This window comes from Metopolophium dirhodum, chromosome 1 (genome assembly GCF_019925205.1).
Source record: "Metopolophium dirhodum isolate CAU chromosome 1, ASM1992520v1, whole genome shotgun sequence".
Classification (NCBI taxonomy): domain Eukaryota; kingdom Metazoa; phylum Arthropoda; class Insecta; order Hemiptera; family Aphididae; genus Metopolophium; species Metopolophium dirhodum.
This window is the reverse complement of record NC_083560.1, coordinates 43,068,145-43,083,358: the sequence shown is the minus strand read 5'-3', so window position 1 is coordinate 43,083,358 and position 15,214 is coordinate 43,068,145. Positions and strand designations below refer to the sequence as shown.

The 15,214-nt window shown below is 27.9% G+C and overlaps 1 long non-coding RNA gene across 1 annotated transcript; it reads right to left on the bottom strand.

Moving 5' to 3' along the window:
- Nucleotides 1-11,756: 11,756 nt before the first annotated feature.
- On the bottom strand, nucleotides 11,757-14,084 carry LOC132933429 (uncharacterized). Its single transcript, XR_009662884.1, has 4 exons — nucleotides 13,464-14,084; nucleotides 13,104-13,276; nucleotides 11,982-12,150; nucleotides 11,757-11,910 (listed from the first exon to the last, which is right to left on the bottom strand). It is a non-coding gene; the product is annotated as an uncharacterized LOC132933429 (long non-coding RNA).
- Nucleotides 14,085-15,214: the final 1,130 nt, after the last annotated feature.

The window sequence follows — 15,214 nt, the reverse complement described above, 5'->3', positions numbered from 1 at the left end:
CATCAAATACTATAGATTAGAATACGAGAAGCTCTGTAGAAACCTGCAGCTGGCGCGTCATAGCGCTCCAAAATGTATGTGATTGCCTATCAGCCCCTTTCTCCTTATCACTTTAAAACAAATAATTTGGCGCCATAAATCAATAATATAAAATAGGTATTAAAATATAGATTACTATTATATTATAATGGGTACAATATACATTGGTACATATTTTGTTGTATGCAAAATACCAAAACAATAATTATTAAACAACATAATATTATATCAATGAATAATGATATCAGCATTAAGATAATTGATTATTTTTCCATACCTTACGAAATTACTCTAATAAAGTAATAATTATTATTGATGTAACAGACAAAAGTGAGGATAATTCTCAAGTCAACCTGAAAAATACACACTTAGAAATGAAATCGTATCAAAATTCCAATTTATTATATCCATTTAAAAACACATTGGAATTTGCAAAAAAAGTTACGTGTATATTTAATTTAAATATAGTCACTTTTGTTAAAAAATAAAACCTGTGTTCGAAAAGAAATAATAAAAATTGTTGATATTGTTTTAATATTATATTAAATATATGTGATGCATGTAAGACCTAATTCTTAAAAAAAATTTTAAATGTATTAATAAATAGTTTCATAAAAAATAGCAATAACAACATTGATGTCTTCAAAATGCATTCAAAAAAAAAAAATTAAAAAAAATTGTTCATTTGTTTATCAATATATTGTATATTAATCAAATTGTAAAATGTATTATCTTTAATTTTACCAATATTGTATTATATTATACACCTAATTATTAATTTAACATATTATATCATAATTAATATAAAAATATTGTTCCTACATATTTTATAATGTTCTCATACCTAAGTTCTATTTCTTTTATTATTTTGTATTTGTACATTGTACATAATATAATGACTTGTAATGATGGTGTACACTATTGTAAATATTTAGTAGGTACCTAAATTTTTTATATTGTTTTAATAATATTTTGTATTAATCTTTATGTCACACATTTCTCACTGTACATATTTTTTAGTTAGTATAATCAATATTTTGTGATAATTATATAATTATTTTTTCACAACTAATCGATATCATTAAAATGTTTAAAACTTAAGACCCGTATAACTGTGTAGAACTATATCAAATTATTGTAAAAACAATAAGCTAACCATCAAGTATTGCTCTATGAAATAAACCTTGTTTTAGTAATCCAGTGTCCATAATCCATACAGCCATACACTTGATACAGGTGAATGGTAATGATGTATTGCAAGTTTTATTATAAACTATGTATATATTTCTATATTTTAACACTAATAACAAAATAATATTAAGTACCTAAAGGCTAATGGACTATTGGACTTAATTTAAAAATTAGAAAAAAGCTAAGTAGTTGTTCTTTTGTACTAATAACTTATCAGTTAATAGTTATCGGTGTCTAAAAAAGAAAAATTAAGGGGCTTATATGGGCAACCTACTATAATATGGAGCGCTACAGTGTCCCCTAGCAAATCTAAGAGCTTCCCGTATTCTAATCTATAGTATTTGATTACATTCAGACATATTAATATATTTATAATATTTGGAAATTTTAAAATACAGTAAGTATAAGTCCATTTGTGATGAGGTCCATATACACATTCAAAATAAATGTGCTGTTTAATTAAAAATGGACAGCCCATAAATTTAATTGGCAATTCTCCACTTAAATGGAGATCTAAGTGTCTATTTTTTTTTGACTATTTAGGTAAGATAATCGTATTAATTAGTAAATGAATTGTAATTGTAACCATAATAGTAGGACTTAGAAATCTGTTAACTGTATTGTTTAGGCACCTATATTAGTTAAATTTTTTATAGTACTACTGTTACTTAATTATTCATTTTAATTGCAGGCTGCATCACCTACACCTACCTTAATTCTTATATTAGTTAAAGGTTAGGCACTTGTCTTCTAAATTATGAATAAATAAATAAATACAGGGAAAATAATTAATTGTAGTACTTCAAATTCCTGTGCATACATATAAATAAAAATGTAAATAAATATAATATCCCCTTATTTTGTTCTTAATATTGTTATTAGTTTATTGCTATTCTCATATGTAGTAAAAATAACATCAACTACATGATTAGTTACAAATAGTTAAAACAACTATCCCATTTATATGTGTGATATATCTAGGGTGGCCAAATGTCCGTCTTTTACGCGAAAGTTCTGTATTTTAAAATATATGGATGCAAATACCTATATAGCTTTATTAATATTATAAATATATTGATATGTCTGAATGTAATGTATTTATTTTAATTGATGATAAAATTATATATTTATGATAACAATTTTGTTTTTTATAATAAATTAATAACAAAATGATAACGTGGTCTAAAAACGAAAATATCCCTTGAATTTAAATTTTAGATTCTGAGCGAAGCGATGAATGTATTAATTTTACAATGATGTGTGTTTTTTTTTTTTGTTATTTTATTTGTTATTTACTTTTTTTTGTGTCATCACCTTTTAGGACAGTAAAAGTGCTTGGATTTTCTTCAACAATAACTTTTCTGATAGGAAAGTGAATCTAGTTGGTTAGGTTTTTGAGAAAATCGATTTTGGTTTTTGGTGCAACTCTAAAATAAATGACCGTAGGTACATGAAATTTTGACCGAATGTTTATATTAGCATTTTCTATACACCATAACATTTTGCAAATATTTTGACTTATTTTGAGCAGATAAAATTTTATCTGTTGGGTAAAAAAGCTTGAAAATTTAATAGAAGGCTCCTAGGTTATTGTTTCAAAGGCAGATGAAAAAAATTAAAAATCCTTAGTCACAGTTTTTATTTATAAGCATTTAAAGTTCAAATCTTGACAAAATACGGAAAAAATCACGAAAATTACCAAATTATTTTGAGTTGAGAATTCATAAAATTTTTTCTTTTTAAATCTAAGATTTGAAAATGTAATACAAGATAATAGTATATAAGTTTGTCTATCTTTATCAAAAAAAAAAATGTCTACAAGAAAGTCAAATTAAATTTTTATGAGCGTTTGAAATTCATATTTTTACAACATTCGATATTCTTTTGAGATCTCGTCTAACGATTTTCTTATTTTGTTGTAATTAAAAAACGTATAACTGTAGATACTTGAAAATTTCACTGAATATTTATATTAGTATTTTCCATACACCATACAATTTTGAAAATAATTTGACTCTTTTTGAGCTGTTTACGGACATAGTCAGTTTTCAATTTTTTAGTTTTTTTTTCTATAAATATCAATAAAATTTAATATAAGGCTCCTGATATATTGTTTTAATAGCAGTTGAAAAATATTAAAAATACATAGGCACAATTTTTTTTTATAAACATTTAAAGTTCAAATGTTGACAAAATTTATAATTTAATAGTTGTTTTTTAGTTAAAAATTTATAAAATGTTCAACTTTTATAGCTAAGGATTCAAAATTTAAAACAAGGTTCCACGTAAATATGTTATATATAAATTACTTTATTCACAATAATATCATCAAATATACTTGTTAATATCATAGGTTGACTGACTTTCGCTCAGAATCGTTTTTCTTATACAATGATATTTTATCATTGAACTCAAATTTAACACTGTCCATTACAGTGACCCACTTGTAACCTACTGTATAGCAGAGTGACATCCACCTTTTGCTTTTTAAATCTAAGATTTGAAAATGTAATACAAGATTATCCATAAGTTTGTCTACCTTAATAAAAAAAAAAAATGTCTACGTGCAAGTCAAATTACATTTTTATGAGCGTTAGTCGTTCATACTAATTCAAAATTGGATATTCACTCGATTTCTCATGTAACGATTTTCTTATATTGTTGTAATTCAAAAATAAATCACTGTAGATACATTAAAATTTTACTGAATATTAATTTTATCAATGCCTATACCTGATAAAATTTCTAAAATATTTTGAATTGTTTTGAGCTATTAGATCGTATTTTAGATTCATGAATGGATTAGTTTTACAATTTTGTGTGGTTCTTTAATTTTTATCATGTGTATCAACACCTTTTGGTCAGTGAAAATGCTTGGTTGCTTCTAATTGAGCATCATTTTTCATAGAAAAGTAAATTTAGTTGGTCTTTAGGATGTAAAAGTAAAAAAAATCCATATAGACACATATTTTACTAAAACATCGGGAAAAACAAAAAAAAAAAAAAATGAACCTGGGAGTTTTATGCAAAACTGGGTTTTGACAAAACCAATTTTGATCTTTAGTGTCACTATAAAAAAATATTCTATAATATATTACGTATATTAAGATATTTGATATTTTACAAAATGTTTTTATCATTTTCTATTATTTACACTCGTTTTAAGCTGTTAAAGACATTCAAAATTTGAAGTTTGTAACGATTATCTATATAAATAAATATTATATTCATAAGTTTGACACACAAACAGGGGCTTACCATTTTCCGCCCCTAGGCATTACAACACTAGCGATCCGTACATTGGCGTGCTCCCATGTTTAATCTTTAGTATTGTAATTGATGTTTTCTTATAGGTAACCAGGTAGGTACTGATTAAAGTGGTGAGCACTCTAGTCTCTATAGTCGTAATCGATTAGCAAATTTCTAAGCAGTATGCACTGGCAGGAGACGGGCGACAGTGCCAGCTTCGCGCATCGTCGCAATGTTTATTATTATTAATTACTTTATCAAGACATCTGATTTCTAGAATTAATTCCTGTATTCTAAGAATAGACTAGTTTGGTGGCCACGCGCCGGTCGCAGGGTTAAACTCAAACGGCAAGGTTATTATAGCTTATAAATTAAATCGTTACTGCGACTAACTACGTGAGCCATTCTCCACTTTCTAGCATGTTGTAAACAAAAAAAAATTAATATAAAATATAAATTTAGGTAAATATAATTATGAAATTATGAAAAACTAAAAAGTAAAAGTAAAAATTAACTAAAAATTGCACTCCAAAAAATATTGCACCCTAGGCACGTGTCTTGGTGGCCTATGTGTAAATCCACCCCTGCGCACAAATGTAATGAAATTCAACTTATCATATTAGGTTTCTTAACATAATCATATCCTTTACTCATATTAAACTTAGTTGTTAAACTAATTACCATATTAATTCCTAATGGAGTTATTATACATAATGGTCGCATATTGTTATTATTACTACTTATGCCTTAATATCAATGTTAAAACTTGGTTATTGTAATAATTAGGAATTCATTATTTTAAAATTAAATGATTAAATTGCTAATGAGAAAAATAATAATTAATAATACCATAATTGCAGTGGCAGATTTAAAGAGGGGGCCAGAAGGGCCTGCCCCCTCCCCATGGCCCAAAAGATGTGTAAGAATTTAATTGTGACATAATACTTATAATCACGAAAAATTCAGGTTTCTGATTTTGTTTTGATAATTAATATTTAATTATATTATACTTTTATATAAAACCAGAAGAAGTAATAGATTTGTTTGAAAAACAACATTTGAGACGTTTACAATTTCGTTTATAAAACACTACTTTTAATTATATTTTTTTGGTATATAAATAAATATTTTTAATTTTAATACTTTGTTTATGTGCGTATTCTTATATAATACATAATAATTAATAATATATTTTTAAATACCATTATACTAATATAAGTGTTTTTATAAAAATATGTAGTGATGTAAAAAAATATTGGGCCCCCTAAAACAAAATCCTAGGTACGCCACTGCATAGTTACCATATATTACTATGTTATAGCATACTAATATTTACATTAGTGAATTTACTGAATACGTAGGTTGTAGGTGACGATATTGTGGTTATTGGTTATTATTACTTTTTTTTAGCAACCAATAACTTGCAATATTTCCCTATACAATAATTATTATTTATAATAACAGATATAGAAATATAATGTGTGATTAATCAACAAATACAAAAAGTAATAATAAATAAAAATGTAAAATTAACAGTAGCAATAATTATTAAATTGGTCTTTTTTTTTCTCTGATTGGACGTTTTGCTTATCCATCGGACGCACTAGGTACCAGGGTCGCAGGACGGTGTTCGTAGCTTGTTCTTCTCCTTGTACGGTTTCGGCGGCGATGCGGTTCATACCCCTTGGACCCCCATAAATATGTTACTGGACACTGGTGCAAACATCTTTTTTCCGCGTCGATCTATCGTATCGACCTTGAGCGTAACCAACTATCGGACGCACTATGTACTAGGGTCACAGGACATTTAAGACATGTAGTTTAACTGTCTGAGAGGGCTACTATTAAAATAATAAAAAACGAATAATAAAAATGTCACCGAACGATTGAATTTTTTGTCTACAGAAAATTAATATAATTATGTACAGGGACGGCGGCAATATGGTGGGTCGTCACCCCCCCCCCCCCCCCCCCCCCCCTTTGAATTTTTCGTAACTATCAGTCGGTAATTTCTTAATAACAGAAAGCTGTCAGAAATTATACGACTTGTTAAAAACTGTTTTTCTAGATATTCTTAAGTTAAAATTTTAATAATAAAAACGAGAACGGGTCCTCGGCAGTCCGCGGCATGCAGGGCCGGACTGGGCAGGCGAGATACCGGGAGTGGTCCGCGATGGTCCGCTTGTCATCATAAGGACGGTTTTTTTTTTAGGTTTATCGGGTAAGGCTCATCCTCTCGACAGACATAGACGCATTTTAGAATTAAGGAAATTCCTCAAAATAAATGTGAAAAAATGTATAAATTGTCAAAAAAAGATGCTTGTGTCATATTATTGTCTTCGTTAATCGGTAATCCCTACCTTATCGTAACCCACGTGAGCACCGCCTAAAATGTACTACAATTATCATCACACAAATTCCCACCAATTCCGGTGCCGCCGTAGTGGCTGAACTAAGGTATAATAATGTGCTTGGTGGACACAATTTCGCAAAAGACGCTCAAACCTTAAGAAATTGCTTAATATGTATTAAGGCGCCCGGTGCCGATACCATTTTGTCCTCAAAAATACACTCTGCGGGAATAACAATAACGGCCTTGTAGAATCAACCAAAATTCATAATTTTTTTTTTTTTAATTGCTAGGGAGAAATATTTTACAGCCCGAATCGATTTCTGTTTTTCAATATTTTAACTTTATAATATGTCTAAAAAAATACAAGATAAAAAACATTTTTTACAAATTTTTGAATACAATTTGTGAAATTAAATACAAAATCAGAGATCGATGCGAGCTGTAGGAAGTCTTTTTCTTTCAGGTAAAAAGATAGTCATCAAAATTTGACAATTCTACAAAGCTTGAGAGTTATTCCCGTAAAGTAATTTTTTTTGATATAATACACCCTTATCAACCTCCCCTAAATAGGTACCGGGTAGTAGATTAGTGGAAAAGTCTTATACTCTTATATTTTAGTTTCCACCTCAATTATAAGAGTATAAGACTTTTCCATCGAATCGATTTCTGTTTTTCAATATTTTAACTTTATAATATGTCTAAAAAAATACAAGATAAAAAACATTTTTTTCAAATTTTTGAATACAATTTGTGAAATTAAATACAAAATCAGAGATCGATGCGAGCTGTAGGAAGTCTTTTTCTTTCAGGTAAAAAGATACCTAGTCATCAAAATTTGACAATTCTACAAAGCTTGAGAGTTATTCCCGTCAAGTAATTTTTTTCGATATAATACACCCTTATCAACCTCCCCTAAATAGGTACCGGGTAGTAGATTAGTGGAAAAGTCTTATAAATAAATATAAGTCTTATAAATTATAAAGTATTATAATTGAGGTGGAAACTAAAATATAAAATTTAATTTTCAAATTTTATAGAATTGTGGAAAATTTGAAAAACTGGCACCGGGACCCTTAATGTGTATTCTGGTCTCTGGAATAAAATTTTATATGTATTTAAAATAAAAATGATAACATTTCTTTATACTAACCAATTTAAAATTTTTATATTTTTAATAATAATATTAAGTGTTCAAATTCTTAAAATTCTTAAATAATTTTTAGGGTTGTTTTTATTGGTATGACTAAGTGGGCCGAATTTTATTTTTCCGGTAAAAAATTTTGACCCAGTCCGGCCCTGGTCAGCAGTATTTTGATTTCTAAATCGGTAATTAGTCAGAGGATGACACTATTAATAGTTTACTATGTTATAAACAATTTAAAATATAAGTGGATATTTATTATTTAATCAATGACTATTGACTCCACAATAGTGTTAGTATACAAATAAGGGGAAGTAGAATTCCTTGTTTTTCGACTATACGCATTTGACAATTTAAGAGTTTACTGATTTAGAAATCAAAATACTGCCGATTGCTATACGTATATAATACCTATAAAAACTTTTTTAGTACCGTCGTCAATCAGTACCTATGCTATCGCTAATCGCTATCTCAAACACCTATCTGTTGGCTGTGGGTAGTAGGCCTATATTGTTATTACTTATTATTACAGTCAGTGGTGTCATTTCAGTTTTTAATAGAGGGGGGGGGGGGGGTAAAAATTTCGACCAGCCCAAATGGGTAACTTAAAAAACAACCACTGGCAAGCACATATTAATATATTTTGTTCCTGATCAATTTTTACACGGCGTTGGTTTACCTATGTTCTTCCATAAGTGTAACATATGCAGATGCTGAAGTTTTATTTTAGATTTTGGTTCCTATAACCCTTATCATATATTGATTTAATAATACACAATTTTTCAAGTTAAAATAATCCAGACTGTATACCTGTATGCCTAGCGGCTGTATGATATACAAGTAACAATTAGTAGTATAACAGACTATATGCATGGAACTGTTCAAAATGTTTTAGTTCAATTTTTTTAAGTTTTTTTTTATAATGTTTTTTTGTATAATATTTATCAAATTTTTATTATTTTAGCGCACCTTATGTATTATACAGAAAAACCAGGAATTTTTATAGGTATTTCACATTATTATTTATTTTAAGAAATTACGGGTCGACATTTTTACAGTCGGCATAAATTATATTTCAGTCGGCAAATACTTGATCTCACCCCCTCGTCAAAATCATATAACATAGTATAACACCGGCCCTGATTATGTATTAACAATAAACACTAGGTAGGTACAACAGGTAATTTGATCAATAATCAGTATTATGAAACATTTGATTATATTCAATTATAATTTAAACAGTTATATGTTATAGGTTTCTAACTATAGTGAGCTTATACCAAAATAACAAATTACAATTAATATAGCTTCAAACGACCATCGTATGTTCAACCATTAAGTTCTCAAAACACATGGATATCATTACCTAAATTTTTTTTTTTTTTAATGGGTAACCCGCGGCAACATAGGCCATTGGGTGTGGGGGAGGGCACTGTAGGTTTTTAAATGGGTTAGGTTGGTACACGTGTGTGTTTTTGGCAGAATTTCTAATGGGGCACCCGTAGGTTTCTGCCGTGCCCCGCCGCCCCGGGTGGGGGGATGGCGGCACTTCTTCTCCGGACACCGTGACTTGCCCAAAAAAAATGCCGTCCGCGACCAAGGTATCGAACTAGGGTCGGCTGCGTCGCAGCCGACGCCTTAGTCCGCTCGGCCACTCCGTCCCCCCATTATCTAAATTAAACATTGCAAGTTGCTTTAGAGTAAATTTGTTGAATGTTAAAAAATAAATTTAAAAATTAAAAATGAGAAAAAGTTTTTTACAATCATCTATTATTTTAGATGATTTGATCAGCATAGGCACAAATGCCCTGCCCAAATATTTCGTTAGCCCCTCTCCCAAAAAATACTGTTTTTTAGTTGTGTGGGATTGAAGCCCCCCTACTCACATTAGTCACATTGATGTTAAAAATGTTAGCCCCCCAATAAATTTTAATGAATTTGCGCCTATACTTGTGTATTAAATTACTTCATATATTTTCTTAAGGTGTATGCTTTTCATACATTTGTGAGATTAACATTGAACTGTGACATCTCGTCCTGTAAGGACGCTATGTTTATTTCAATAATTATTGTACACTGTTTACTATTTTATCAATTTCCATAGACATATTTATTTATATGTCTATGATTAATACTATTAATACTATTACTATTATTATCATTAATTTTATATTCCTATTTTGTTATATATTATCATAATGATTGTAATGTTGTTGTCTATTGTAACAGGGCCTTGCTTGTTTAATATTTAATAAATAATAACAATATAAAATATCCAGACTGACAAACCGTCTCCGCACAGAATCGTTTTTTGTATACAATGATATTATTAAATCATTGAACTCAAATTTAACCCCATCCATAACAGTGACCACTTGTAACCTACTGTACGGCAGAGTAACATCCACTTACCCGCTAATTTTTATTGCATATGGTGAAAAAATGTATATTAAAATTAGAATACAATGTAATTTTTCTATATTATCAAGAAACATATTTTATAATAGTTGGCTAACAAATATAAAGTACTGTTTTATCAATTAACGTGACTATACAATTATGTATACTACAATATACAAATATACTTTACTGATTTTAATTAATATTTATTATAAATTATTAAATCTGAATAAAATAACAAAATTGTTTTGGCCTCACCATAAGTAATAGCCTGGGCCCTTACATTATGACCATAATTCGGCCTTGGTAAACACTATCATTATAATAAATAGGTACACTATTACCTATAGACAACAGTTTATAGTTTTGGTCGTTATAGGAAAAACATTTTAACACAAATATGTCATTGGTCAGTTAAGTGCTATAATACAATATTAAATTATTAAAATTTGTTTTGTACATTAATTCTACTAATTAAAAACAAAAAAGATTAAGAAAAAAAAATCTTGTATAGTGTTTTGTTATAAATATACTTATAATATTGATATTTATAATAACTATTGATAAAAATGTTGGTATATCAAGAGAACAGTACACACACATTTGTTATTTCTGTCTTACTAGTGCGTAACATACCAAATTTAAGCTCAGAAAATTACATTTAGCTACGCTAGTTTAAAAATCAACCTAGTTATGAAACTAAATGGTTATAACTTATAAGTTTACAATATTATAGGTTTGTAAGTGGGGTTTTTTAATGATGGATCAATTTTTTAGCAATTCTTGTATATATAATAGGCAAGGATGGAAAAGTTAATGATTTTTTTTTTAACTTAGTTAATTTAAGTTAATATGCATCAATAAAAAAAAAGTAACTTCATTTTTGGTTAACTCATTTAGAAGTTAAAAGTTAATACATATGTTAATTTAACTTTTTATTATGCAACTAACAATTTTTTTATACAACTTAGTAGGTAAAAAGTATAGCGCAAATTAAAAATGCTCATAACTCACTTACAAACTGAATCATCGTTAACAAATGTCCATGCAAACACAAATTATGTTTTTATCATTAAGTTTCATAATAGATTAAGTCACTCTAATTTTTAAAATAACAAAGGTAAACGTGATCTGCTGATCATTAATTTGCTATGTTAAAACTAATGTAGTGTTTTTTTATCTGGTTTGAGCAAAGTACAGTTTACTTAATTTTATATAATATTATTGATAACTTACATGGTTAAAAATGTATTTTATTTAGTATAGTCTAAAAAAATTGTTTAATTAAAATTACATTTAATAAAAAAAAAATCATATTTTATTATGGAATTTGAGTTACTATAATCAAATATCAACTAAAATTTAAAATAAAAAGATTGTGGTTTTTTGCTACTAGGTAATATTTTTTCCTTGGGCTTTTTTTTACAGTAATTCAATTCAAACATAAGTACTCCAAATAAATCATGAACTCTGTTGAAAATAGATCAGGTGTAATGTATTCTGGTGTTCTATAGAACTTCCTTGTTTCTCTTCTCTTCTGAAAATATATTATGATTTATGAATATCAATTAAAAAAATATTATAATCTTTAATGTATTTTATACTTACTTTTGGTTTTATGGCAAAAGCAAAATCGTCAAATTTCACACAACCAGTGATGTTCAATTTTTATGTTTCAGATCTCTGTAGATTATATGGCGAGAATATGAGTAGCTGAATGTTTCAATGACACATCTAGTGTAAGAACGTGTGGTAGATATCAAAACATCCTTTATATCTGTAATTTGTAATAAAATACATTATACAACAGTACAGTACCTACAGTAATACATAATGAAACTAAATTATTCAATAATTTATGTTAAGTAAACATAAAATATTTAGTTCTAAGACAGGTATCACACAAGAGCGTCAATATTTTTAATAATGAACAAATATTATTTATACAATGTATGCAAATATAACTTAACAGTATTAAGTAAATACAGTAGATTCTTAATATCTCGAATTTTTCGTTATCTCAAACTACATTGAATTCCCCTTGAAACAACTATTACACTAAATAGTGTTTTGTTCTCGATAACTCAATATAAAATGAATCGTTTTTCGTTATCTCGAATAAATTGCTTCATAAAAGCCGGTTTTTAACTACTATTTCTGATGATAAATGGAATTTTGTAGCTGATCATCTTAATTTAGACGACAGAAGTTTTTCACATCATGTGGACAACATGTAGTATTAAGCAAACATTAATGACAGATTTTTTAAAAAAAAAAATAATATATTCAGTCATTTCAATTATTTCAGTATTTTAAGTATTCAAACTATGTATTTTAGGTATTCGTATTATTTATTATTCATATACTTTTTCATAGTCATATTTTATTTTATTTATTTTAAATTTTTTAATAAAACTCGATATCTCAAACATTTTTCTGTTCCCCTTGAGATTCGGCATAACGAGAGTTTACTGTATTATTTAATTTAATATCAGGTCAATAAGAAAAATATAAACCATAACAATATGAATTTTCAGATATTTAATTCCAGATATATCATGTTGAGTGTGGCTGTATATGTCCCCAAATATAATAATTTACAATAAAACACTTTAATATGACCTCAATATACTCAATTATTCTTGGTTATTATTAATTGTAATTCATTAAACTGTGTAACATACATCTATGTAATAAATCTTAATTAATTATTCTTATTGTTAATGTTACCTTTGTAAATTAAAATGTTGATAATAACAGTGCTGCTACATTGTTGTTGTTTGGATCTCATGCACAGAATTGTCAGTGAGCAATACTGCTGGTTTGCCTTTTTTGTAAATCCTTTATTGACTGAGCCAATTATGTTCAGCTTTGCTAATGATCCAGGCGATGAAGTGTTTTAACTAATTCAAGACAATTCCAAATCCATCAGTGAATGTAAAATAGTTATTTATTTAATAAAATAAAAGTTATAGTTAATGTATTAAATTTGTACAATTCCTGCGGCGTGAAGGTGCTTAATTTAATAGTGCTAACTTATAATAATATTATAACTTAATAATTATTTATAAGTACTGTTACTGTTAGTACCTACACACGAGTGAAACATCCAATACGCAGTGTACACTATGCGACATATGTGTAGTAACTCGTAGACTATTCAACATTCGGGATTTCGTGCAATTAGAATAGTAAAATGAAATAGTTGTTTATTCTAGAAATATATTTCAAGTAGTAATCATATAAAAGTGTACGTGGCTGAGTGTGGGGTGATGTAGCTCTGGTCTTGGCGAATAGCGGCTATGGTACATCTGAATATTATGCCGTGTTCCTGCAGTTCCTTCTATATACAATGTTGGCTCCTTTGATAGGATCGGCACGTGGATTTTGCTGGTGTTAGTTTTATTTAATTAACTGTCATGTACTATAACATTAAACATGATATTATGAATATAAATGTGAATGTGAATGCCGTTGTCCGCCACAAGATAATATTTACTTAAATATTTTCATAATACTACTTGATTTTATTAATTTAATTTAATTTAATTTATTAATCATTACTTTTATAAAACCATTTTCACATTACTTCGTAATAATACTTATCAGTTGTCAGTTATCACAGTCCACAGAACACCGCACGGCCGTTGGCCGTTAAATAATTTGCATACGTCCGACGGGACGCATAATATGGTGTTCCAGAAACAAAACGGCCAGAATGTAGATCTGTCGAATATTTTAATAACAGATAATAATATTACAGAATTGAAAACAACCAGAATATAAATTATCCGTGATCGTGAAGCATCGATATAGATAACAATATTTACTGTTTATCACGGCTGATATCCGTACTATTTATCCACGAATTATATTTCAATTATTATCTTCTCAAGTCTCAACATCGCGATTATTAATATTGTTTATGCACAACACTCTCCCCTAATCGGTTTCGCCTGCGACCTGACCTATAAACTAAGTTTATACTTTCAATATTTATTTCATATAATCATAATATTAACAGCTATCTATTATAAATTGGCTGTTATTCAGTGAAAAGTCGATAGCCCGGATATGTAGTACCTACGTAATATGGTACTGCGGTTTGGTAAACTAGACACACGCTTGTCGTATAAACAGGTTGCTTAAAATCAATGTAGAAAATTTAATTGCGCACAGTTAATAATAATACATCGAAGTAATACAGAAAATATGTTTCAAGTTTCTACGATTAATAATTTTTGAAAAATGACAAAATAACAAAAATGGTTTGCGGATAAATCGTTATTACTAGGTAATAAACATTTGAAATTTGAATATCCAATATCGTCAAAATTTGAACTTCCAATACTTGTAAAAAATAAATGTGACTACTTACGGTACTTTTTATTCAATTTTGGTTAGACAAACTTAAGAGGAATTTCGTATTAAATTTTTAAACCTCCAATATTTTAAGAAATATTTTATGAATATATAAGTTTCTAATTGCTACCTACCTATAAAATAAAATTTCTCATGTAACCATTATCTTATTTTATTGTAATTAAAAAACGAATGACTGTAGTTACTTGAAAATTTCACCGAATGTTTATATTAGCATTTTCTATACACCATACAATTTCGAAAATAATTTGACTATTTTTGAGCTGTTTACGGACATTGTCAATTATCAATTTTTTTAGTTTTTTTTTTCTATAAATATCAATAAAATGTCATCTGTTGAGTATAAAAGCGTGAAAATTTAATACAAGGATCCTATCCTGATATATTGTTACAATATAGCAGTTGAAAAATATTAAAAATACATAGGCTTTTTTTTATAAGCATTTAAAGTTCAAATT